The following is a 13,440-nucleotide window of genomic DNA, read 5'->3' as shown; positions in this document are numbered from 1 at the left end:
GATACAATTTCAAAATTTCACTTTTTTGGCAGATTTTCCATTTTAATATTTTTTTCCAGCTACAAAGCAAGGGTTAACAGCCAAACAAAATGCTATATTTATTGCCCCGATTCTATAGTTTGCAGAAACACCCCATATGTGGTCGTAAACTGCTGTACGGGCACACGGCAGGGCGCAGAAGGAAAGGAATACCATACGGTTTTTGGAAGGCAGATTTTGCTGGACTGTTTTTTTTGACACCATGACTCATTTGAAGGCCCCCTGATGCACCCCTAAAGTAGAAACTCCATAAAGGGACCCCATCTAAGAAACTACACCCCTCAAGGTATTTAAAACTGATTTTAAAAAACGTCATTAACCCTTTAGATGTTCCACAAGAGTTATTGGCAAATGGAGATGAAATTTCAGAATTTAAATTTTTGGGCAAATTTTCTATTTTAATTAATTTCTTCCAGTTACAAAGCAAGGGTTAACAGCCAAACAAAATTCAATATTTATGGCCCTTATTCTGTAGTTTACAGAAACACCCAATGTGTGGTCGTAAACTGCTGTATGGGCACATGGCAGGGCGCAGAAGGAAAGGAATGCCATGCGGTTTTTGGAAGGCAGATTTTGCTAGACTGGTTTTTTTGACACCATGTCCCATTTGAAGCCCCCCTGATGCACCCCTAGAGTAGAAACTCCATAAAAGTGACCCCATCTAAGAAACTACTCCCCTCAAGGTATTCAAAACTGATTTTACAAATGTCCTTAACACTTTAGGTGTTCCACAAGAGTTATTGGCAAATGGAGATGAAATTTCAGAATTTAAATTTTTGGGGAAATTTTCTATTTTAATCCATTTTTTCCAATTACATAGCAAGGGTTAACAGCCAAACAAAACTCAATATTTATGGCCCTGATTCTGTAGTTTACAGAAATACCCCATATGTGGTCATAAACTGCTGTACGGGCACACGGCAGGGCACAGAAGGAAAGGAATGCCATACGGTTTTTGGAAGGCAGATTTTGCTGGACTGGTTTTTTGACACCATGTCCCATTTGAAGCCCCCCTGATGCACCCCTATAGTAGAAACTAAAAAAAAAGTGACCCCATTTTAGAAACTACAGGATAGGGTGGAAGTTTTTTTGGTACTAGTTTAGGGTACATATGATTTTTGGTTGCTCTATATTACACTTTATGTGAGGCAAGGTAACAAGAAATAGCTGTTTTGGCACAGTTTTTTTGTGTTATATACAACATTCTTTTGACAGGTTAGATCACATGGTATTTTCATAGAGCAGGTTGTCACGGATGCGGCGATACCTAATATGTATCAATTTTTTTTATTTATGTAAGTTTTACACAATGATTTCATTTTTGAAACAAAAAAAATCATGTTTTAGTGTCTCCATAGTCTGAGAGCCATAGTTTTTTTTGGGCGATTATTTTAAGTATGGTCTCATTTTTTGTGGAATGAGATGACAGTTTGAATGGTACTATTTTGGGGTGCATATGACTTTTTGATCGCTTGCTATTATACTTGCTGTGATGTAAGATGACAAAAAATGGCTTTTTTTACACCGTTTTTATTTTAATTTTTACGGTGTTCACCTGAGGGGTTAGGTCATGTGATATTTTTATAGAGCAGGTTATTACGAACGCGGCGATACCTAATATGTATACTTTTTTTTTATTTACTTAAGTTTTACACAATAACAGCTTTTTTAAAACAAACAAAATGATGTTTTAGTGTCTCCATATTATGAGCCATATTTATTTATTTTTTTGGGGCGATTTTCTTAGGTAGGGGCTCATTTTTTGCGGGATGAGGTGACGGTTAGATTGGTACTATTTTGGTGGGCATACGCCTTTTTGATCGCTTACTGTTGTACTTTTTGTGATGTAAGGTGACAAAAAAAAAGGGTTTATTTAGCACAGTTTTTATTTTTTATTTTTTACGGTGTTAATCTGAGGGGTTAGGTCATGTGATATGTTTATAGAGCCGGTCGATACGGACGCAGTGATACCTAATATGTCAACTTTCCCCCCCCCCCTATTTATTACCAATTATTTTTTACTTTATTTGGGAAAAAGACGTTTTTTTTTGTTTGTTTTTTACTTGAAACTTTTAATTTTTTGGGGGGAAAACTTAATTTTTTCAACTTTTTTTTACTTTCTTTTTTGTCCCACTTTGGGACTTCAACTTTTGGAGGTCTGATCCCTTTTACAATGCATTCCAATACTTCTGTATTGGAATGCATTGGCTGTATGAGTAATACTGTTTGTATTACTCATACAGCTTCCGGCCTGTGAGATCCAGGGGGCTGGATCTCACAGGCTCATCACTGGAAGGCAGCACTGATGCCTAATGAAGGCTTCGCGCTGCCTTCCATGCCATCGGGTCCCCTCTACAGCCGCATGGGCAGGCACCGGGTTCCAATCACCGCCCGCCGTGCGGCGGTGATCGGAAATACACAGGGCGTACAGGTACACCCTGTGTCCTTAAGTACCAGGACATCAGGGCGTACCTGTATGCCCTGTGTCCGTAACAGGTTAAGCATGAATATTCGAATAGCGAATTTTTTTTGCGAATATTGCCACTTCGAGAATTTGCGAATATTTAGAATATAGTGCTATATATTAGTTATATTGAATATTCAGCATTTTTTTCCATCTGAACACATGATTCCTCTATGCTTCTTGCTTGTAGGCCAGTGAGAAGGAAGCAATGTCAAGTTCACAACAATACTTAGTGCACCAATCAATAATGTGTAGTCAGACCTGCTAAAATGTGAAGTTGCACATAGTGCGAAAAAATATTCTAATCACTGCCGATTAGCGCAATTGCGAATATATTGGAGCACTTGACTCTATCTGCATATAAAGCTATTGTAATGTTCTGCCATGCCAACCATTTTCTCCAGTCTCAGGAGAAACTCATGAAACTTCTAACAGCTTGAAAAATGTAGCCAAAGTGACCCACGCCTGTATTTCGCGTTACAAATTTACATTACGCGATTTTTACATTGCCAATTTTTTGCATTCAATAAAATAATCTCAAATTCTTGAAATTCGCGAATATATGATGAATATTCTACAAAATATTTGTGAAATATCGCAAATTCGAATATATTCCCTGCCGCTCATCACTATTCACCATCCAGCAGGACAACCATTCTAAGCTACAATGGAATGGTTTAGATCACTGCAAATTCATGTGGTAAAATGGTTCAGTCAAAGTCCAGACCTAAATCCCATTGAGAATCTGTGGCAAGACTTAAAAATTTATTCACAGAAAATTCACAGACACTCTCTCCAATCTGAGCTTCAGCTATTTTGCTACTAGCTACTTTGTGTTGGTCTATCACATAAAATCCCAATAAAATACATGTAAATTTGTGGGTATAAGGTGAAAAATTTGGAAAATCTCAAGGAAAATACTGGAGTCCTCTCACCTGTGAATAAAACATCGCTTCCTCGGTACTTACCCGTCGTTTTGCCCCAATGCCACTGTCTCCACTGAGTTCAGACTGGCTGCAGGCTCATCCTCTCAGGTCCTGACTAGAGGTGCTCCTGAGTTTTCCTGTTCAGTTGCATGTATTGAAGACTTTGAGATTTTTGAAAAAAAAGCCAAGAAAACCCCTTGTGCAGTGACTGGCACAGGGTAGAGATATCGATGTAGAAATTAGACAAATATGTAGATGAACCTGGCTGTGGGATTAGGGGTAGACTGGAGAGGAGAGAGATTAACTAAGGGAAGACCAATATTCATGAGCAGAAATTTTAATTATAGTATGCTGATATATGAATATATGAAGGCAATAACTAGGGATAAGCGAATCGACTTCGGATATATCATCCAAAGTCAATTCGCATAAAAGTTAGTCCTAATACTGTACGGAAAAGGAGCTTCGTACAGTATTAGAAGGTATTGCCTCCGATGAGCCAAAGTTATTGCTTGGAACTGAACCCAAGTTCGGGAAATTGCTTTTTACAGTACAAATTAATTTATGAAGTTATTGCGCAAAGTCTCGCGAGACTTCGCGAAGCAATACCTTCGGCTCATCAGAGCCAATACATTCTAATGCTGTACTGATCTCCTGCTCCCTACAGTATTAGAATGAAGTTTTATGCAAATGGACTTCGGATGTTTCATCCGAAGTCAATTCGCTCATCCCTAGTAATAACCTTAGTACAAAAAATGATTGTATTACTCTAACAGCATTTGTACACAAACATAAAAAGATGCATATTAAAGTAATTTGAGACTATGTTGGATATAGTATTCTGCTTGTGAATTCTACTTGACAATGTAGTGAGTACAATAATATGTAAAATATGACATTTTGCATATTTTCTAAGAAATCTCAAAATGTCATGAAAAAAATATTTGAAGCAAAACATAGATAAGAAAACTTGATATTGTTTTATTTTGTCATGATTTAAAGTTAACACATATCATTCTACCCAAAACATGAGCATGGATACTGAATCAGAAGCCCACAAAACCTTCCTAAACAAACAACACTTCACCTCTACGGTTCCCGAAAACTCAGAAAGGTCACACACCCATCATACATGACACGGGTATTTAGTAGCGAGTTCAAATACAGTTCTTATGAAACACAGAAAGCTAGCTGTGCCTTGTGGGAATGCTTTATCTCTGCCTTGATGCCATCTGGAATGTATGAAGTGGGAAGCCCTTGTTCTAACACTTTGCACAGGACCTGTAGATCACACTCTGACTGAGCTACTTCTCATACATAGTACTTGGTGGTATTGCAGAGATGCTGATTTACAGCCAGAGGGTTACTTTAATGTTCTAATTTTTCCTACATGTACAGGTTCTAAATCGATTATGGACGGATAGAAGCTTCTATGCTGTTGTTCCACAGATGAAATTTGTGCCTTTATTCATAGCAATTGGCAATTAAATTCTCTGATGTACTTTGCTGCTTGTAATGTAAATCGGGAATACTATTGTGTGATTCAAAATAAAAAAAATATTATATATGTTCAATTTTAAATTAATTCCATAAGTAACCCCTTAATGACCTTTGATGCGTATTTCTAATGGGCTTCATTCTTGGTCACGTCTTTTTATGACAGCCTAGAATAAGCACTGCACAGGTCTCCCATGCATAGGAGAGCTGGAGTGCAGCTCTCATATGGCAGCTGGCATATGACAGTATAATGCACTGTATTGCATAAGTAGTACAGTGTATTAAAGAAAGAATCAGAAAATCACCTTTCAAATCTTTATGGGACTAACAAGTGGTAAAAAAAAATAAAGTTTTATTTAAAAAAAAGACACATTTTCCATTGTAAAATTGATTTCAATAGAAAAAAATACAAAAATAAAATCCTCTGAACATATTTGCTATCGCTGCCTCCAAAACGGCCCGCACTATACAAATATCAGATTATTTATCATGCTTGGTGAACACCCGAATTGCAGATTTTTACTTATTCACTACCTAAAACATTTAAAAGTGATCAAAACCAGGAAATGGCACCATTGAATAGTACAAGTCGTCCAGCAAAAATCAATCTCTCACACAGCACTGTAGAACAAAAAATATAAAAGTTTTGCATCTTGGTATCGTCCTTGCTCCGGTTACTCTAATCCTCAGTGATTAGCTTTAATTTGGACACTGGGTCACTTACCTTTTTTGGCCAAGTTTCCTTAGAATCCCTGGTGAGAGTGCAGCGTTGAGCATACATTTTAAGATAGTGACCTAAAATTTTATTCATTGTCTCTGTCATCAGTTTATGTTTGTAGAGCAGCATAAAATTTGTGACAGATTCCCTTTACCCTTAAAGAGGTAAAAAAAAATGAAAATCAGACATTATATAGTACAGGCTTTTGATACTGTCCCACATAGAAGGCTTATCAATAAATTGCAGTCTTTGTGCGTTGACTCCCATATTGTTGAATGGATTAGGCAGTGGCTGAGGGACAGGCAACAGAGGGTTGTAGTCAATGCAGTATATTGAGACCATGGTCTTGTTACCAGTGGGGTACCTCAGGGATCTGTTCTGGGACCCATATTGTTTAATATCTTTATCAGAGAAATTGCAGAAGGCCTTGATGGTAAGGTGTGTCTTTTTGCTGATGACACAAAGATTTGTAAAAGGGTTGATGTTCCTGGAGGGATGCGCCAAATGGAAAAGGATTTAGGAAAACTAGAGGAATGGTCAAAAATTTGGCAACTAAAATTTTATGTTGATAAGTGCAAGATAATGCACCTGGGGCGTAAAAACCCAAGAACAGAATATAAAATCAGTGATACAGTCCTAACCTCAGTATCTGAGGAAAGGGATTTAGGGGTCATTATTTCAGAAGACTTAAAGGTAGGCTGACAATGTCATAGAGCAGCAGGAAATGCTAGCAGAATGCTTGGGTGTATAGCAAGAGGAATTACCAGTAAAAAGAGGGAGGTGCTCATGCCTCTCTACAGAGCACTAGTGAGACCTCATCTGGAGTATTGTGCGCAGTACTGGAGACCATATCTCCAGAAGGATATTGATACTTTGGAGAGAGTTCAGATAAGAGCTACTAAACTAGTACATGGATTGCAGGATAAAACTTACCAGGAAAGATTAAAGGACCTTAACATGTATAGCTTGGAAGAAAGACGAGACAGAGGGGATATGATAGAAACTTTTAAATACATAAAGGGAATCAACAAGGTAAAAGAGGAGAGAATATTTAAAAGAAGAAAAACTGCTACAAGAGGACATAGTTTTAAATTAGAGGGGCAAAGGTTTAAAAGTAATATCAGGAAGTATTACTTTACTGAGAGAGTAGTGGATGCATGGAATAGCTTTCCTGCAGAAGTGGTAGCTGCAAATACAGTGAAGGAGTTTAAGCATGCATGGGATAGGCATAAGGCCATCCTTCATATAAGATAGGGCCAGGGGCTATCCATAGTATTCAGTATATTGGGCAGACTAGATGGGCCAAATGGTTCTTATCTGCCGACACATTCTATGTTTCTATGTTTCTATGTTACACGACAGTATTATTCTAATAAAGCTAGAATCAGCCCTGTACCTCACATGGTTCCAAAGATCACCACATTCACTGCTCTAATTTAAGGATGAGCAAACCAGTTCACACCAAACCGAGTTCGGTCCAAACTTTTCTATTTTTCAGACGGCAGACAAACTGAATCTTTCCAGGTTAGTTTTGAACTAATCCACTAAAACGACACGTAGCGGCATTTTAGCGCAGATGGAGTGAAAGAAGGAGGGTTCTCACATGACTCTGAGAGTAAGTGGGGGGAACGGCTTGCCTTGATTGGCTCCCAGGCTGACAGACAGCCTGGATGAGCCAATCAATGCTACACCAGGCAGGGAGGTGCCCTAGCAGAATGAACTGAATGCTGGCCTGTGAATGAGGGTGGTTGTGTGTGACAGTGTCTGCCAGGAAACAATCTTAGGGAGTCAGGGACAGTAATAATTAGTCAGGGAAAGTAAGAAATTGATCAAGCTTATTGCCAGGGAGAGTGAAGGGAAAGGCCAGGATTCCAAAGAACTATTTTATGTGTTGTCTACGTTTGTGAGTAGCAGTGAAGCAGACAGACGGGGAAGAGGAGACAGGACCTATGGCTGACTGCGCCTGCTATTAGAAGTGTAGGTGCACCTCAAAAGCAGCTACCTGCAAGCAAACACCTTCATTTTTCCCCTTATTTTCACAGAAATTCTTTTTTTTTGTGGGGTTTAATATAATTAAGCATTAAGTGTCAAGCTTATGTATTTTCTGTTTCCGCACAGTGGGGGAGGGGGGTCAATTTAATTAAGCAGCATATATTTATAGATGATTAATGCAGCAATACCCACAGTGTGGCAGCAATCTACCTGTGTGTGTTAATTTGAAAATAAGTGCCAAGCCTCAGTCGTTCCTTTAAATATTTTCAGTTTCCACACAATCGCAATTAAAAACATATTTGGGGGATTTCAATTTAATTTAGCACTAGTGTTGATCAAGCACCAAAGTTCTTGGGTGCTCTGGTGCTCGAGTAGAACACTTTGGGATGCTCGGGTGCTCTCCTGAGCACAATGGAGGTCAATGGGAGAACCAGAGCATTAAACCAGGCACCCCATGCTCTGAAGAGGATAGAGTGTCTGGTTCACAGGAAAAGGTCAGAAATTGATGGAAACACGACTGAAATAGTTCGGGAACAGCATGGGGAGGATGTCTGGATGCATCTTGGACTCCAAGGTCGCTGCTGGGAACGATGTTGTTCGAGTAGTACGCCACTTTTACAGACTGACAATAATACGCTCAAAACCGAAGATAAAATCGATTTTAGAGGAAAAGTTGTTAGGAAATATTCTTTCCTGTATATTTACTTGCATATAAAGTGCAAGTGCTGCCAAAAATTACAAGGAAGAGGCACTCTGATACAACCTGTATATCACATAAAGGAGGGCCTCATTCACATTGTGGTACAATTGTTTAGGTAGTGGGACTCCAACACTCATAAAGCCTATGCACTAAGTGAAAGGGCTGCCAAAAATTACAAGGAACCGGCAATCCAATACACCCTTTATTACACATAAAGGAGGGAATCATACACACCCTTGAAAAATTATGATTGATGGCCTGCTGGTGACCCTCAAAAACATTAGGAGCAAGGGCTTGCTAGTGACCCTCTAAAACATTAGGGGTGAGGGTCTGCTGCTGAGCTGACCCTCTAAAACATTAGGTGCGAAAGCCTTCTGCTGATTTGACCATCTAAAAAATTAGGGGTGAGGGTCTGCTTCTGAGCTGACCCTCTAAAACATTAGGGGCGAGGGTCTGCTGCTGATCTGACCATCTAAAACATAAGGGGCGAGGGCCTGCTGCTGATCTAACCATCTAAAACATTATGGGAGAGGGCCTGCTAGTGACCCTCTAAAACATTAGGAGTGAGGGCAGCCTAATAAGCATGTTGATATGATGGAGGAGGAGGAGGACGAGAAAAGGAAGATTGAACCATATAACCTTTTTTGTGGTGGAAGGGGTGCATGCGAATACAGTGCATTCAATACACCATAAAAGCCACATTTAAAGTGCCCTTATGTTCAGCCGCTTTCCTCTGGTGGAGTAGAGAAGTCAGGGGCAATCCAGGCCTTGTTCATTTTGATAAGATTCAACCTGTCAGCATTATTATTATGCCCCCAGCAGCACTAAATACCCGCTCTGGCAAAATGCTGGCGGCAGGGCATGCCAGCACCTCTAAGGCGTACACCACCAGTTCATTACATGTGTTCTGCTTGGACACCCAATACTTGTAAGGCATAGAGGGATCACTGAGGACGCTGACACCGTCAGCTACACACTCCTTCACCAACTTCCAAAACTTTTCCCTCTTTGTGACACTAGGCCACGCATCAGGGTGAGGGTGCTAGCGGGGTGTCATGAAACTGTCCCAGGCCTTGGAGAGTGTTTCCCTGCCTCTGTTGGAACTGCTGTAAGTTCTTCCCGTCTCCCCTCCTCGGTTGCCCAAGCAACTACGTACTTTGCCGCCAGCGTTGTCAGCTGGAAATTTTTGGAGCAATTATTTCACAAGGACCTTCTGGTATTGCACCATTTTGCTACTCCTCTCCACCACAGGAATAAGAGATGAGAAGTTATCTTTGTAGCGGGGGTTGAAAATAGTGAACAATCAGTAATCGGTATTGGCCAAAATGCATGTAACGCGAGGGTCACAGGAAAGGCAGCATAACATAAAGTCAGCCATGTGTGCCAGAGTCCCAACAGACAAGACTTCGCTGTCCTTATCAGGAGGATGACTCTCAATCTCCTCATCTTCTTCCTACTCTTCGGCCCATCCACGCTGAACAGATGGAATATACCTGCTATGGGTACTACGCTCTGTAGCGGAGGCAACAGTCTCCTGCTCCTCCTCCTCCCCATTAGCATCATCAAATTCGCATGAGAAGACAAACTGAGGGTGGTCTGGCTATCATCCTGTGTACTGTCTTCCCACATTTCCACCTCTTCCACATGCAAAGCGTCCACCTTCATTGTGAGCAGCGAGCATTTCAGTAGACATAGAAGTGGGATGGTTACGCTGATAATAGCGGCATCGCCGCTCACCATCTGTGTTGATTCCTCAAAGTTGCGTAAAACCTCACAAAGGTCAGACATCCATGCCCACTTGTCGCTTGTGAAGCTGACTGGAAAGGTGACGACCATGTTGCAGCTGGTATTCCACTACTGAACTCTGCTGCTCACAAAGCCTGGCCAACATGTGGAACGTGGAGTTCCAGCGCTTGCTCACGTCGCACAACAGTCGGTGAGCTGGCAATTGCAAGCGCTGCTGCAGCGTTGCCAGACCGGCGGCAGCTGTAAATGACTTTCGGAAATGGGCACACACAAGGCGCGCCTTCACCAGTAGCTTAGGCAAATTGGGGTAGGTTTTAAGAAACCGCTGAACCACTAAGTTGAACACGTGGGCTAAGCATGGTATGTGTGTGAGCTTGCCGAGCTCCAAAGCCGCCACGAAGTTACAGCCATTATCAGACACAACCGTGCCTGGTTGTAGGTTCAGTCGCGAGAGCCACAGCTCAGTCTGGTCCCTTATACCCTGACACATCTCTGCGGCGATGTGCTATTTGTCATCTAAGCAAATTAGTTTCAGCCCGGCCTGTTGCCGCTTCCCCACTGCAGTGCTACCCTGCTTCCAGCTACTGACTGATGGCTGACTGGTGCTGCAAGATGAGAATTCAGAGGTGGAAGTGGAGGAGGAGGTGGAGGAGAAGAAGGGGGGGTTGCAGCAACTAATGTAGATGGTGGCGGAAATCCTGATGGAAGTAGGGCCCGCAATCCTTTGCGTTGGTAGCACCTGCGCCATCCCAGGGTATGACTCGCTCCCGGCCTCCACAACGTTCACCCAGTGTGCCGTCAGGGAAATGTAGCGTCCCTGGCCAAAAGCACTTGTCCAAGTGTTAGTCATTACGTGGACCTTCCCAATAACTGTGTTGTCAGGGCACGGGTGATGTTACGGGACACATGCTGGTGTAAGGCGGGGACGGCACAACACAATGTCGCTGTCACAGATATTTAGGTTGTGCAAATGTAACACAACAGATGTAGCAGTGGTTGTGTCACTGTCAGCAGCAGCCAAGCAATTGCACGCAATTTATCGGAGGTTGCGCTAATAATATATATTACAGCCAGATAAAACAATAGTCCTTAAAAGGACTTTTGGGTCTCTAACACCTTTCAACATTAAACCCTGCATAAAAAAAACTATTCTTGTCCCTACACTATCTGTCCCTTCTGCTGCAGCTCTCCCTGACTAAGACTGAGACTATATAGCACCCGATGACGCTTTCCGGCCAGCCAATCACTGTAATTCCAGTAACCAACATGGCTGCGGCATTACAGTGAGTCCCAGTACTTCCCCGGAAGTTTATTGAATGCGTAGCAGCCAACAAGCGTGGGGGGAGGAGACTCGAGCATTGTGCTCGAGCACACGCGGTGTTCGGCCAAACACTACGATGTGCCGAGCATTGCGATGCTCGAGTCAAAATGGTGTTCAGCCAAGCATGCTCGTCCAACACTATTAAGCACCATATACTGTATACATGATTACTGCAGCAAATCTACCTGTTTGTGTTAAGTTTAAATTGAGCATCAAGCCTCAGTTGTCCATTTATGTATTTTCAGTTTACACATGGTTGCAATTGAAATATTTTTTGGGGATAAGTTCCATTTAAGCATATATACAGTATGTAATTACTAGTGATGAGCGGCAGGGGCAATATTCGAATTTCGCGAATATTTGGGCAAATATTCGTCATAGACTTACGAATTTGAGAATTCGACATTATTTTCTTGATTGCGAAAATCGGCAATGTAATATGCACGTATTGCTGCTTTTTTCAAGCTGCTAGAAGTTTTTCTGAGACTGGAGAAAATGTTGGCACAGCAGAACATTACAATAGCTTTATATGCAGAAAGAGTGCTCCAATATATTTGCAATTGCGCAAATCGGCAATTAATGATGCGCATATTTTGACACAATACGTGCAACTTCACATTTTAGCAGGTCTGACTACATATTACTGATTGGTGTGAACTTGTGACATCACAGCACTATGTCTGTAGCATGTATGTATGGACAGTAGTGTTGATCGAGCACCAAAGTGCTCGGGTGCTCTGGTGCTCGAGTAGAACACTTTGCGATGCTCAATGGAAGTCAATGGGAGAAACCGAGCATTAAACCAGGCTCCCCCTGCTTTGAAGAGGAGAGGGTGCCGGGTCCCACTGAGGTCTATGCAAAAGATCACTGTACAGTGAGGGAATCCCCAGTGTGATTCCGTGACTTAGGAGTCCCTGACTCCATATATACAGATGTAGCAGGGTTAACACACAAACTCTTAACTCAAATTTCTTAATTCATCGTGTTATCTTGAAACAAAAGCCATTGAAAAGCAGTTGAAGGTGTTTTCTTAACGCATTAAGTTTGTGTTAATTCTACTACATCCGTAGCTATGTCCATATATGGAGTCAGTGCTTGGAGACACCCAGTGTATTTAAATCTCATTTAGCCTCTATTTCTGAAAAGTTACATTTTTTGGGGGATTGCTAAATGTAATTAAACCAGCATACATATTAATTAAATTAAACCAGAATCCCTTTTATATTTATCTTAGAACAGACGCTGACACTCCTACAGCAGGGGACCATGGCGAAAGAAGAGCAGCTGATGCATCTTGCTGTCCTCCCTATATCTGCTGGGGACGCATAAAGGGTATCTGCCATGCGGGAGGAGGATGATGAAGATGAGGGTGAGGAAGATGAGGATGAGGAGCTGCCACTGCAAGAGGAGGAATCAGATGTGGAAAAGCAAGAGGATGATGATTAGGATGCCACAAAGAATTGGCTTCTCGCTGGCCAGAATGGCCACATGTATGCTTGCTTGCTTATACAGTGACAGGTGTATCGTTGACATCAAGCAGTCTGAAGATTACTGGATATCCATGCTTTTAGACCCTTGCTAGCAAGGCAAAATGGGGGAATGTTTTCTTCTAACGGAAAGAGAGGACAAATTACATTACTACCGGAAAATACTGTGTACGCAGCTTACATGCTGTATGATAACACCGTCAAATGTGAATTTACCCATAGCTATCTATGTCAGTGTCACTCAGACATCATTTACTATTGCGATCATTGTGTTCCAGAGCTTGGGGAGAGGGATGTTGGAGGGGTAAAAAATTATAAAAAATTAATGAAAAGAGAAAACAAGTTTTCCTAAAAATTTCCAATAATGCTAGAGGGGGTTATATACCAACTTTCAGTGCAATTGGGGAAACCGGTTCAGCTCGAATTGATTCGGGTCCAAACATTTTTTTTTTCAAAAATTTGACGAACCAGACCCGAATCGAATCTTGACTGGTTCGTTCATCTCTAGTGATGAGCGGCAGGGGCAATATTTGAATTTGCGATATTTCGG

Source organism: Bufo bufo, chromosome 2, assembly GCF_905171765.1.
Source record: "Bufo bufo chromosome 2, aBufBuf1.1, whole genome shotgun sequence".
NCBI lineage: Eukaryota > Metazoa > Chordata > Amphibia > Anura > Bufonidae > Bufo > Bufo bufo.
The sequence above is the reverse complement of the archived record's forward strand: the minus strand, read 5'-3'. Positions refer to the sequence as shown.